We start from the raw sequence: 13841 nt of genomic DNA on the forward strand, positions 1-13841 counted from the left end.
GCTGCTTTGCCGCGTATCCCCAGACAGGGCGCACATATTCCATTACTGGCCAGATCAGGGCCTGGTACACATTAACCAGGTCCCTTCCCTGCCCAGTAGCAGTTGAGTTCAGGATTGGATATAGGATGGACATTCTGGCGCAGACCTTCCTGTGGACCTCGTCTATGTGGGGTTTCCACGTAAGACGAGAGTCCAAGATTACGCCAAGGTACTTGGCGGTTCTGCGCCAGGGGAGTTGGGTTCCGTTTAGGTGAAGGTGGAGGGGGGGACGATGAGGAGGTTCGCGCCTTCCGAGCCTGCGGGTAATCAGCATTGCCTGCGTCTTTTCAGAGTTGCTGGTGATGCGCCAGCGACGGGCCCAGGTTTCTGTGTCATCTAAATCCCTTTGTAGCCTACAGATGACAAGGTCCTTGTTCGCATTTCTCGTGTAGAAGGCTGTGTCGTCTGCGTACTGTGCAGTATGCACCAGGGGGACTGTTGGTGTGTCCACAGTGTACAGACTGTACAAGACGGGCCCCAGGACCGATCCCTGTGGCACCCCATCACGAATACGCCTTTTGGTGGAAGTGGCAGTTTCTACTTTGACGGAGAAAGTTCTATTCGTGAGGTAGCTTTTGGTCAGCTTAACTATACTCCCGGGAAACACTTGTGTGTACAACTTGTAGAGTATCCCTCTATGCCATACTGAATCAAAGGCTTTGGCTACGTCTAGTAGCACTATCCCGCAGTAGCCTCTGTGGTTGAAGCCCTCTGTGGCTGCTTCCACCACTCTCATGACCTGTTGTGGGGCAGAGTGGTTCTGCCGGAACCCGAACTGGAAATCCGGCAGAAGTTGCTCTCTGGTAATATGTTCTTGTATGGGTCTTAGCAGGAGGCGCTCATAGATCTTGCTTAGAGTTGCTAAGAGACTAATCGGCCTGTAGTGCTGCGGGAATAGAGGGTCTTTCCCTGGTTTGTGTTTCGCGACCACATCCGCATGTTTCCAGCAAGCTGGGAACTCCCGGGCTCGAGTAATCTCGTTGAGGACGTTCGCGAGGTGTGTGATCGCTGTGGGTGGGAGATTTTTGACTAGCTGACTGGTGACACTGTTTTGTCCTGGCGCCTTTTTGCAGGGAGGGACCTAATTACCTTTGCCACGTCTTCGGAGGCAAAAAGTGTGGGTTCGTCCTCCGGGTCGTCCTCAGCATTGAGGAAGACAGCCAGTTGAAGACTGACTACCTCTTCATGCTCTTCATCCTATGGTTCTGCCGCTTGAAACTGCTTCTCGACGGAGTCGGCGAGGGCGTTGGCCTTCCCAGCATGGCTGTAGACCAGACCCCGCTCGCCGTGCAGTGGCGGCATCCTAGCGCGTCTTTTTGTGAACTGTTTCCATAGTGTATGATCGTCTACTTTGAGAGCTGTGAGGCGGTTTTGCCATTGCTGGTTTCTGTGCTCATTGAGCGCTACCTTCCGTTCTCTCTGTAGACGATTGAGCAGCCTCCTGGTGGCCTGATTTCTGGTGATCTTCCACTCTTTTGCCACTCTGTTCTTATGTCGAATTTGAGCTAGCAAGTGTTCCGGGAGCTGTATTTGCGGCGGTGGGCCGTCCCTTTGTGGAGGGGTGGCCTCTTCCGCTGCCTGCGAGATGGTGCCCGTTAAGTCTTGTAGCGCTTGTTCTACTGTTTCGGCAGTAGGTGGCGGAGCGCGAGCGATGTCAGAGGCGACAGTTTCTTGGTATCGCTCCCGGGATGCTGTCCTGCTGCTCACATCTTTTACTTTCCCCTCTTTGGGGAAGTGTGTGTGGGGGAGTTTGTAGCCTTTCGGCTTTTACTCCCCTGTGAACGTGTGTGTGTGATTTTTCTATAGTTTTTTGGTGTCTGTGACTTGTGATGTTTGTTGTGAGTGAGTCTAGTACTTGCCTGAGGTAGGCGAAAAGATTGGTGTTATATGGGAAGGAACTGGATTAGGGATTGGGTTTTGGGATTTTCTCTTCGACTTAATCGTCGAAGATCGTCATAGGGCGCTTATGCTTATCGCGGGACATGTCATACCGACCTAGGGAGTGGATGAGCGCGTTTTCGGATCTGGAAGAACCCTCATAGAAGGCCCTTGCCAGATCCTGGAAACGTTCTCTCACGAGTGGGATTTCGGCTGCGGCGTGCAGGTCGTCTGTGGGGAATCCAAGAGGCAGATGCAGTGCCCTTCTGAGGGCGCGGTTCTGCAGCCTCTGGAGTTTGTCGAGGTGCTGCTTTGCCGCGTATCCCCAGACAGGGCACGCATACTCCATTACTGGCCGGATCAGGGCCTGATAAACATTTACTGCTACTGGGCAGGGAAGGGAGCTGTTTGTGTTCAGGATAGGGTATAGAATGGACATTCTGGCGCAGACCTTCCTGTGGACCTCGTCTATGTGGGGTTTCCACGTAAGACGAGAGTCCAAGGTTACGCCAAGGTACTTGGCGGTTCTGCGCCAGGGGAGTTGGATTCCATTTAGGTGAAGGTGGAGGGGGGGACGTTGAGGAGGTTCGCGCCTTCCGAGCCTGCGGGTAATCAGCATTGCCCGCGTCTTCTCGGAGTTGATCGTGATGCGCCAGCGACGGGCCCAAGTTTCTGTGTCATCTAAAACCTTTTGTAGCCTACGGATGACCAGGTCCTTGTTCGCATTTCTCGTGTAGAAGGCTGTATCGTCAGCGTACTGTGCAGTGTGCACCAGGGGGGCCGTCGGAGTATCCGCAGTGTACAAACTATACAATACGGGCCCCAGGACCGATCCCTGCGGCACCCCGGCACGAATACGCCTTCTGGTGGAGGTGGCTGTTTCTGCTTTGACGGAGAAAGTCCTATTCGTGAGATAGCTCTTAATGAGCTGAACTATGCTCCCGGGAAACCCTTGTGTGTACAACTTGTAGAGTAGCCCTCTATGCCATACTGAATCAAAGGCTTTGGCTACGTCTAGTAGCACTATCCCGCAGTAGCCTCTGTGGTTGAAGCCCTCTGTGGCTGCTTCAACCATTCTCATGACCTGTTGTGGGGCAGAGTGGTTCTGCTGGAACCCAAACTGGAAATCCGGCAGAATTTGCTCTCTGGTAATGTGTTCTTGTATGGGTCTTAGCAGGAGGCGCTCATAGATCTTGCTGAGTGTTGGCAAGAGGCTAATCGGCCTGTAGTGCTGCGGGAATAGAGGGTCTTTCCCTGGTTTGTGTATCGCGACCACTTCCGCATGTTTCCAGAAAGCTGGGAAAACACGGGAATGAGTAATCTCGTTGAGGACGTTCGCGAGGTGTGTGATCGCTGTGGGTGGGAGTTTTTTGACTAACTGGTTTGTGACACTGTCGTGCCCTGGCGCCTTTTTTGTAGGGAGGGACCTGATTACTCTTGCCACGTCCTCGGGGCAAAAAGTATGGGTTCGTCCTCTGGGTCCTCCTCGGCATTGAGGAAGACGGCCAGTTGACGACTGACTACCTCTTCATGTTCTTCATCCTGGGGTTCTGCCGCTTGGAACTGCTTCTCAAAGGAGTCGGCGAGGGCGTTGGCCTTTCCAGCATGGCTGTAGACCAGTCCCTGCTCGCCATGCAGTGGCGGCATCCTAGCGCGTCGTTTTGTAAACTGTTTGGTCGCTTGCCATAGTGTGTGAGGACACGAACTGCCAAAAACCACAGAAAGATAACAACAGTGATGGATGAACAATGAAGAGAAAATGACAGAATGTCAAGTCCAGAGAGTGAACTAAATTGAGAGCATAGACATAACAATATCCTAAACCAAGCAATGTGGAGTACAATGAACAGTATGTAAGTGGAGTTGGAGCTTTGTAACACAGCCATGGACACTGGGACACTGGTAGACTGGCACATGGTGTATGGCCCACGCGTAGCACTGAGGTGGCAACAGCACAGCTTGTAAATATTAGGAGCACTGCCTAGCAGCTGTTGTCTGCATTCTGGTAGGCTTTCAAATGCGTTGGGTAGAAATACCAGATCCCCCCCCCCCCTACAAAAAATGGGCATGTAGGGCCTGAAGTGCCCTGGAAAATGTTTTGGAGGGTGAACGGGTGGCACAGTTGGTGTCCTGGTAGAATAGCCCTCTAACTGGGAGAAGGAACACTGGACATTGGGAAATATCCTGGGGAATCACGGCATGGAAGGCGACTATTGAGTGGAGGGATGCTTTAGTGAGGACACAGCCTCTACACCTGCATCCATGGAAACTGTCGATGATGCCCTGGAGCACAAATTATACCCATGTGGATGTGGGGTTGGCATGGGCGGGTGCTCCAACTCTAAGTAACTCATTGATGGTGGCACAGTCAGGACGCAGGTACGGAGTTGTTTGGTGTGTCGACACTCCTAACCCCTCAGAGTATCTAAATCTATACTCTGCACACCACTGTTAGGGGCATGGCAGATGGTATGTCCCATTGTACCAGTTATTAGGGTATCTTCCCATTCCATTCACCTATGGTGCAAGGGAAGAATGATTGACTGAATGCCTCTGAGCATGGAGTAATTACTCTAATCTTATTCTTATGATTCTTGTATGAGAAATACATAGAGTACTGTAGTAAATTCCTAGCATTTCAGTTAAAGCTGTTATTTGAAACTTTGTTAACAGACTTTCTTGGGATAGTTACGTCTTGAAGAGTCTTCCAGTTCAGTTCCCTCGGTATCTCTGTGACACTCTCCCATGGGGCAAACAAACCTGTTACCATTCGTGCTGCCATTCTCTGTATACATTCAATGTTCCCTGTTAGTTCTATTTGGTATGGCTCCCACACACTATAGCAATATTCTAGAACCAGTTGCATGAGTGATTTGTAAGCAATCTACTTTGTAGACTGATTTCACTTTCCCATTATTTTACCAAAAACAAAAGTCTACCACTTGCTTTACCCATGACTGAGCCTATGCGATCATACCATTTCATATCCCTACAAAGTGTTATCTCCCGGTATTTGTAAGAGTTGAAGATTTCAACAGTGAGTCATTGATATTATAGTCAATGGTACTTCATTTTTTCATTTTGTAAAGTGTACAATTTTGCATTTATGAATATTTAAAACAAGTTGCCAATCTCTGCAAAACTTTGAAATCTTATCAAGATCTGACTAATATTTATGCAGCTTCTTTCAGACAGTACTTCATTATATCTGCAAAAAGTCTGAAGCTACTATTAACATTGTCTGCAAGGTCATTCATACACAACATGAACAGCAAATGTCCCAATACCCTTCTCTGGGGCACACCTGAAGTTACCTCTACATCTGATGATGATTCTCCATCCAAGATAAACATGCTGTGTCCTCCCTACCAAAAAGTCCTAAATCCAGTCACAAATTTCACGTGATACCCCATACGATCATACTTCTGACAATAAGTGTAGGTGTGGCACTGAGTCAAATGCTTTCCAGAAATCAAGAAATCATCTACCTGACTGCTTTCATCCAAAGCTTTCAGCATGTCGTGTGAGGAAAGTGCAAGTTGAGTTTCACATGATTGATGTTTTCAGAATCCATGCTGGTTGACATTGAGGAGACCATTCTGTTCAAGATACCTCATTACATTTGAGCTCAGGATACATTTTAAGATTCTACAGCAAATTGGTGTTAAGGATGTAGGAAGGTAGTTTTGTGGATCGCTTCTATTATCCTTCTTGTAGACGGGTGTGACGATGCTTTTTTCGAAGAACTGGGCACGGTCTTTTGTTTGAGGGCTCTACAATAGATTATAATTAGAAGAGGGCATAGCTCAGCCACAAATTCGGTATAGAATCTGACAGGGATTCCCCCATGCCTTGGAACTTTGTCTAATTTTAAGGATTTCAGCTGTTTCTCATTGCCCCTGACAATAATGTCTATTTCATCCACCTTTTCATTGGTACACAGATTAAATTGAGGCAATTCTCCTGGGTTTTCCTTTGTGAAGCAACATTCAAAAAGTGACACTAATTTTTGTGCTACTAACGGGCTTTACATATGACCAAATTTCTTTGCATTTTATGAAGTATCATTTGACAATATTCTGCTATGCTAGTCATTGAAGACCAAACAACCTGGTGTTAGGCACACGCAGGACAGCTGCACACCATCATCTCCACGTCTTTGCGCACTCCTGGTCAGTAGGCACGTCACCTGGCAAAGACTTTCATCTGCATCATACACCGATGCTCACGATGAAGGAGTTCCAGTATATGAAGGCATAAGGCTGTCAGGAAGACAACATTGTGGGTATCTGCCTCTGCATCCAACAGGAGAACATCAAGAGATAACATGCACATGATGAGAAAGATGAGCCCAATCCCGCAGTTCTGGGTCAACAGATTTGAAAAAATGTAGCACATAGTGTGGCACATGCTGTACATCTACATCTACATCTACATTGATACTCCGCAAGCCACCCAACGGTGTGTGGCGGAGGGCACTTTACGTGCCACTGTCATTACCTCCCTTTCCTGTTCCAGTCGCGTATGGTTCGCGGGAAGAACGACTGTCTGAAAGCCTCCGTGGGCGCTCTAATCTCTCTAATTTTACATTTGTGATCTCCTCGGGAGGTATAAGTAGGGGGAAGCAATATATTCGATACCTCATCCAGAAACGCACCCTCTCGAAACCTGGCGAGCAAGCCACACCGTGATGCAGAGCGCCCCTCTTGCAGAGTCCGCCACCTGAGTTTATTAAACATCTCCGTAACGCTATCACGGTTACCAAATAACCCTGTGACGAAACGTGCCGCTCTTCTTTGGATCTTCTCTATCTCCTCCGTCAGACCGTTCTGGTACGGATCCCACACTGATGAGCAATACTCAAGTATAGGTCAAACGAGTGTTTTGTAAGCCACCTCCTTTGTTGATGGACTACATTTTCTAAGCACTCTCCCAATGAATCTCAACCTGGTACCCGCCTTACCAACAATTAATTTTATATGATCATTCCACTTCAAATCGTCCCGCACGCATACTCCCAGATATTTTACAGACGTAGCTGCTACCAGTGTTTGTTCCGCTATCATATAATCATGCAATAAAGGATCCTTCTTTCTATGTATTTGCAATACATTACATTTGTCTACGTTAAGGGTAAGATAGGGTCATGGCACATCTACTGTCATAAGAGTAGGAAACCCATCCAAGCTGCATCACATTTTATGTCAATGTGGAAACAGATCTCCTGTTGGTCAAATGCTGGGGCTGGGCCCGGGGGTAGATGAGGGAGCACATCCGTGTTTGGGTGCAGCGTGGGATAGGCTTCTACTTAATGGCGTAATTGTAAGAACTAAGGAAACGAGCTCAACATTGGAGCCTTTGAGCTGTTTGTTCTGGAGGCCAAGCGTGTGATCCAAAGAGCACTGCCAATGGTTTGTGATCAGTAATAAGGTAAACTTAGCCCCAAAGAGGTACACATGGAATTTCTTAATGGAAAAGATGACTGCCAAAGCCTCTTTCTCGATCTGTGAGCAGTTTCTTTGAGCAAGCGTCAGTGCCTTCGATGCACAAGTGATGGGTTGCTCAGTACCATCATGATTACGATGCACCAGCACTGAACAAGTGCCATAGAGGGAAGCATCAACAGCCGAAACAAAGGGACATGATTGAGAAAAGGGTGTAAGACAGGGCGTCAAGCATAACATAAGCTTCAGCTCAGTGCTCACGAGCACTGGAACTGAACACCCTTCTACCACAACTGGTTAAGTTGGTGCATAATGTGTGCTGCATGTGGGAGGAACTTAGAATAATGATTCACTTTACCCAAGCCTGCAGCTCCTGTAGTTTGGAGATTGGGAAAGAGTCAACAGCCTAAATGATGCGGTCAGTGGGATGAATCCTGTCTTTGTTAAGCACGTGTCCAAGGTATTCCACATGCTCCTGATAAGACTGGTTTTTGTATAGGTGGCACTTGAGCTCTGCATCATGCGGTGTACTAAAGAGGCTGCAGAGGTAGGTTGGTTGGTTGATTTGGGAGAGGCGACCAAACAGTGAGCTCATCGGTCCCATTGGATGAGGGAAGGGTCGAGAAGAATGTTGGTCGTGCTCTTTCAAAGAAACCGTACCGGCATTTGCCTGAAGCGATTTAGGGAAAGCACAGAAAGCCTAAGTCAGGATGGCTGGACACAGGTTTGAACTATGGTCCTTCCGAATGTGAGTCCAGTGTACTAACCGTGTGGCACCTTGCTTGGTGCAGAGGTTGCACAGATAGTCTTCACACATAGCAGCTGTAACTATTACATAATCTAGGTAACTGGTACAGTGAATGGCCTTGCCTCAGTGGTAACAAAGTTCCTGTCCGACCCCTCGAAGTTAAGCGCTGTCGAGTTGGGCTAGCACTTTGATCTGCCGAATGCTGTTGGCAAGCGGGGTGTGCTCAGCCCTTGTGAGGCAAACTGAGGAGCTATTTGATTGAGAAGTAATGGTTCTGGTCTCACAAACTGACATACGGCCAGGAGAGAGGTGTGCTGACCGCATGTCCCTCCTCATCCACATCCAGTGAGTGCTGTGGGCTGAGGATGACACGGTGACCAGCTGGTACCATTGGGCCTACAAGGCCTGTTCAGACAAAGTTTAGTTTTTAAGTAATTGGTACAAGTGGGACTGGACGTGATTAACTGTTCTGTTGCAATTCTTCATCCAGTGGGACCTGTAAATAAGCATCAGCAAGGTCTGTCTTATAAAAATATTCACCACCGACAAGCTTTGTGAGCTGGTTCTCCATACGTGATACGGGGTACATTTCCCCGTGTGCCTGGACAGTGATTGTTGACCCAAGATCTGCAGGTGTGTGTCCCAAGCACTAGTTATGACAATTCAATTACCCCAGCTTCGTGAAGGTGATTGAGTTCAAGCTTAACTGCCATCTGTAGGGAGACCGGAAGGCAGACATGCCCAACACGAGAGGAGCACTGCACCTGGACGTAGATAAATATGTGTCATGATATTGGTAACGCACCTCAGGCCAGGTTCAAACAAAGATGTGAAAAAGGCACAAAGGTTTTCAAGTCCCTGGAAGGGAAAAGTGTCTGAGACGATCTGAACTTCGTCCACGATGAAAAACCCAAACAGCAAAAAGGCATCCAGGCCAAAAATGTTGCTAGCTGAGAGACTACTGACAGCAAACAGCTTTATCAGCTGTGTAACCTTCTTGTTCATTGTTCGGAGCCATAGTTGTGAGATGATCCCGAGGGGATCTGAGCTGTCACCACATGATACCATCTTGCAGGAGGATGTGGCCAACCCTGGGTAGCCCTGATGAGCGTATGTTGGAAGGTTCACCAAGGAAACCATCGCTCCTGTGTCTACTTGGAATCAAACATTCTGATGCACAATTTTGAGATCAGGAATCAACTTGATGGTGGGAGGTTTGCCTTGGGGAACAATGGCTAGGGGTTCATGCACTGTCACTTGACCCATGTGTGGAGTGGTGTTGGACTGTACCGATGATTGACAACAGACAATTCGGGGATGCCCATCCTTTCCACAATGAGCGCAGTGCCCCCAGTGATCTGGACAGTCTGCATGTTGATGCTCTGCGAAACAGTCAGGGTAAGATGGGAGACCCCGCTGCTTACGCTAATGTCATGTTACTGGCTGCTCAGAGGCCACAGACATGTCCAAAAGTGATGAATCATGACACTGCCATCGGGAAAAGGACTTATAAGAACTTCAACCCTTTGGTGGCAGATCAACCTCTGCCGCCTGAGGACGAGGCATAAGGTGTTCATTTGCTGCCTGCATAATCTCAAAACAGTGTGTGATTCTCAAAATATAATGCGAGGAGGGATTGTCCAACTTGAGGGCTGCAGTGTGTACTTCTGGACTGGGAGATAATTGGACCACTATGTCTCAAATCAAGGAATTCGTGTATGAGGTTTTGTAAGACAGTTTTGTGCAAGTGAAATCACAACATGGACTCAGTCCCTGCAAATCCATCACCCACGAGCAACCACATGAAAACGTTGCAAATAATAGTCCGAGAGCAATGAACACACCTCCTCAAATGTGAGTGCAACCAGATTTGAGAGAGGAGATGACTTCTTTAGCAACGAAAGTGTCTCTGGGGAAGCCCAAGAAAGGAAGAATGACCTGGAGAGCATTATCAGAACTGGAAAACAGCGAAGGTGCTGTTTCAGTCACTGCAATACATCTCTCAATCTTCTTTGGTGTCACTGAACGGCAGAAACATGGGTCAGTGGGACTCAGCATGGGAAGCGACCACAGCCTGAATGGGTTGTGAACCCTGAATACGCAAGAGTTCCAACATAAGCTGGATTTCTTGATGTAGTAAGTTGGTTTGTTGCTGCAACTGCTGTTGGAAAGGTTGTTGCAGTTGCTGTTCCACAGGTTGCACGAGTTTCACATCCATAATACGCTGCTACCTTTCCCCTCATCGCCAATTTTAGTAACTGAAATCAGATATAACCACAAGACACTGGCCGACCAGCTGAGGGCATTGACGGTGAATCACTAAAAAACCATAGGAAGACAACAACAGTGATGGATGAACAATGAAGACAAAACGGCAGAATGACAGGTCTGGAGACTGAACCAAATAAAGAGTCTAGACATAGCAATATCATGAACCAAGCAACACAGAGTACAATGAATAGTATGTAATTGCAGTTGGAACATAACTGAGGTCCGTGCCCCTGCACTGATAGCTTTATAATGCAGTCGCTGATACCGATAGTATGGCGTGTGGGATGTGGCACACACATAGTGCTGAGGCAGTGAAAGCAGCATTCACAAACATTATGAGTGGCACCTAGCACCTGTCATCTAAGTCCATGCATTCTGGTGGGCTTTCAAACTCATCATGCTGGGATACCAGAGTATCATGATGAAACTAATTGTCGATAAATTATGATTTTTAATCACCTCAAGACAATTTACTTCCAAAAAGGGAAAGAAAAGTATTCCAATTGCCATAATATTGTCAGATACACCGAAAAAAATATTGAATTTAAAAAAAGCCAGGACCAAGAATTGACGCAGACCAGCAGACTGGTAGACTAATGTCTTAACTGCTCAACTGTTGACCTCACTCTGCTAGATTCATAGTATGACGTGCTCAAGCTACAGCATGAAAGCACAAAAAAATTAATAACTAAAACATTATTAACTTTTGACGCTGTATTATATTAATAAAAATATTTTATTTTTAGATGATATCTCAGTGAATAAAATACTGAAAATACGACTTCCTGTCATCAATTTTGACCTTGATTTTTTTCAAAAACTAGGGAGTGTCTAGCCGAAATAGGTGTCTCTTCATTTTCAATGTAGGACTTTGCTGCAAAACTAGATCAAAATCAGTGATCCACATGTCAGACTTTCCCATTGTTAGAAGAGACATGAAATGGAATAATCGCATAACGCAAGTAGCATAGTTTGGTTTATTGGTGGGACACTAGGGAAATACAATCAGAGATTGCTTACAAATCACTCGTGTGACCCATCCTAGAATACTGTTCAGGTGTTTGGAACCTTTACCAAACAGGACTAGCATGGGATATTGAATACACATAGAGAAGGGCAGCATGATTGGTCACAGCTCTACAACTAAGTTCCAAGAACTGGCTTTAAATGATGACTCTATGAATATACTGCAACCCACTATATATTGCTCCCATAAAGTTCATGAGGACAAGATTAGATTAATTACAGCACGCACAGAGGCGTTTAAACAATCTTTTTCCCACAGTTCATAAGTGAACAGAATGGGGAAAAAGCCCTAATAAAGTTGGGATGTACCCTCAGCCATGTACTTCACATTAGTTTGTGGAGTATAGCTGTAAATGCAAATGTAGATGTAGAGTCCAAAATACAGGATGTACATAAATTCGGGGAACACTTTCAATTATTTATTGCACAAGAACCAAGTATTGCACAGATATCATACACATGTCATTTTGAAGAGAAACCATGAAAGTCTTTTTTTCATGTACTGCCACAGCATAATTTGGTAATTTGCTGATAGTCAGCGCTACTCGAAACATGGCGAGTTCAGGTGCGGAGTGAGCTTTCTGTGTGTTGCAGTTCGACAAAAACAAGTGCGCTTCATCTGTTCGACAGATGTTTAGAACCAAATACGGTAAGGAGTGACCAACAAGGAAGGCCATTTACCACTGGCACAACAAATTTGTTACAAAGGGTTGCTTGTGCCCGGCAAAGAGAAGCAGACATCCCAGTGTGAGTGAAGTGAATGTGTAGCACGTATGGAGACATTCATAAGGCGTCCAAAGAAATCGGTGCTTCATGCATCCCGTGAACTCGAAATGGCTTCAATGACAGTGTGGAAAGTCGTGCGACAGCTGTCTATGAAACCATTCAAATTGGAGCTAGTGGAGAAGCTCAATGACGACGACAAAGACAAGCATTTTGAGTTTTGTTCACAGTTGCAACAATTGAATGAGGATGGGGATGGCATTATTAATCACTTAATTTTTAGCGACGAAGCCACTTTTCACACTAATGGGAAAGTGAACAGGCATAATTGTCAAATCTGGGGTACAAACCATCCACACGAATGCACTGAATTTGAACGTGATTCCCAAAAGGTAAATGTTTTTTGTGCCTTGTCACGTCGAAAACTGTACAGGCCATTCTTCCTCGCCGAGAGCACTGCCACTGGATATTCCTACTTGGACATATTGCAGCAATGGCTGATGTCTCAAATGCAATCAGATTCTCCGTTCATCTTTCAGCTGGATGGGGCTCCACCCTATTTTCATTGTGAAGTTTGTGAGTACCTGAACATGGAGCTGCAGCATCGATGGATCAGCCGTGCTACAGATTGGGACAGGTGATTATGAAATGGCCTCCCCAATCACCAGGTCTCACTCCGTCTGACTATTTCTGTGGGGACACATTGAAGATCTGGTGTATATACCGCCTCTACCACGTGATGTAGGAGAACTCTGGGAGAGAATATGGGAAGCAACTGCCACAGCCGACGATGCCATGCTGGGACAGGTATGGCAAGAATTCGATCACCATATTGACATCTGCCGGGTCACTCATGGTTCGCATATCGACTGTTTGTAAAAAAAAAACTTTCAGAGTTTCTGTTCAAAATGCAATATGCATGACATCTGTACAATGTTTAGTTCTTGTGCAATAAATAATTGAAAGTGTTCCCGGACTTTATGTACACCCTATATTTACATTCTACAAGAACTTCCTTACAACAGAAATAAATGTTTCCTTGATAAAACACATGGAAAAAATACTTTCTACATCCAGCACAGTAAAAATTATCCTACACCCAAGAGGAACAGTACATTGTGGTAAAAAGATATTGTAACAGGTTGCTCTTAGAAATTAAATTCTGATTTCCTTTAACAATTTGAAAAGTGGCACAGACATTGCTGCTCATATAGTACTAATAAATTCACTGAGGTATAACATTTACGAATTAATATTAAAAGGTTTAAGAAAATTCAGGGAATCTTTAGTACAGGCATTCTAGTAATATACGGAGAATATCCACTACCTGAATTTCAGGGCAAAACTGAGTAAATGTTTTGCTAAGGTAAAGAAAACAATAACTTTTGCTGGTGTTTGTCATATAATAATTTACTCCAGTATTTATCTGGCTGACATTATGTACTTCTAAAATAATGTAAAACTATTTCATGTTACTTTATTGTAAAGTATATACCCATAATATTATATGAAAATATGCACTGATCATGACATTTTTCTACATACAAACTGACATGCCCTATATACAGTACTGTACCTGTGCATAAAAATTAATAAAAGGAAACCAGCAAAGTACATACCTACATAAATAAAGGTTTGAGAACAGACCACCTGCAATATGAAATGGTTAAAAAGACACATTAAACGCTTTTTTTGTATCAAGCTCTCACTCC

The sequence above is a fragment of the Schistocerca serialis genome, chromosome 6 (genome assembly GCF_023864345.2).
Source record: "Schistocerca serialis cubense isolate TAMUIC-IGC-003099 chromosome 6, iqSchSeri2.2, whole genome shotgun sequence".
Lineage (NCBI taxonomy): Eukaryota > Metazoa > Arthropoda > Insecta > Orthoptera > Acrididae > Schistocerca > Schistocerca serialis.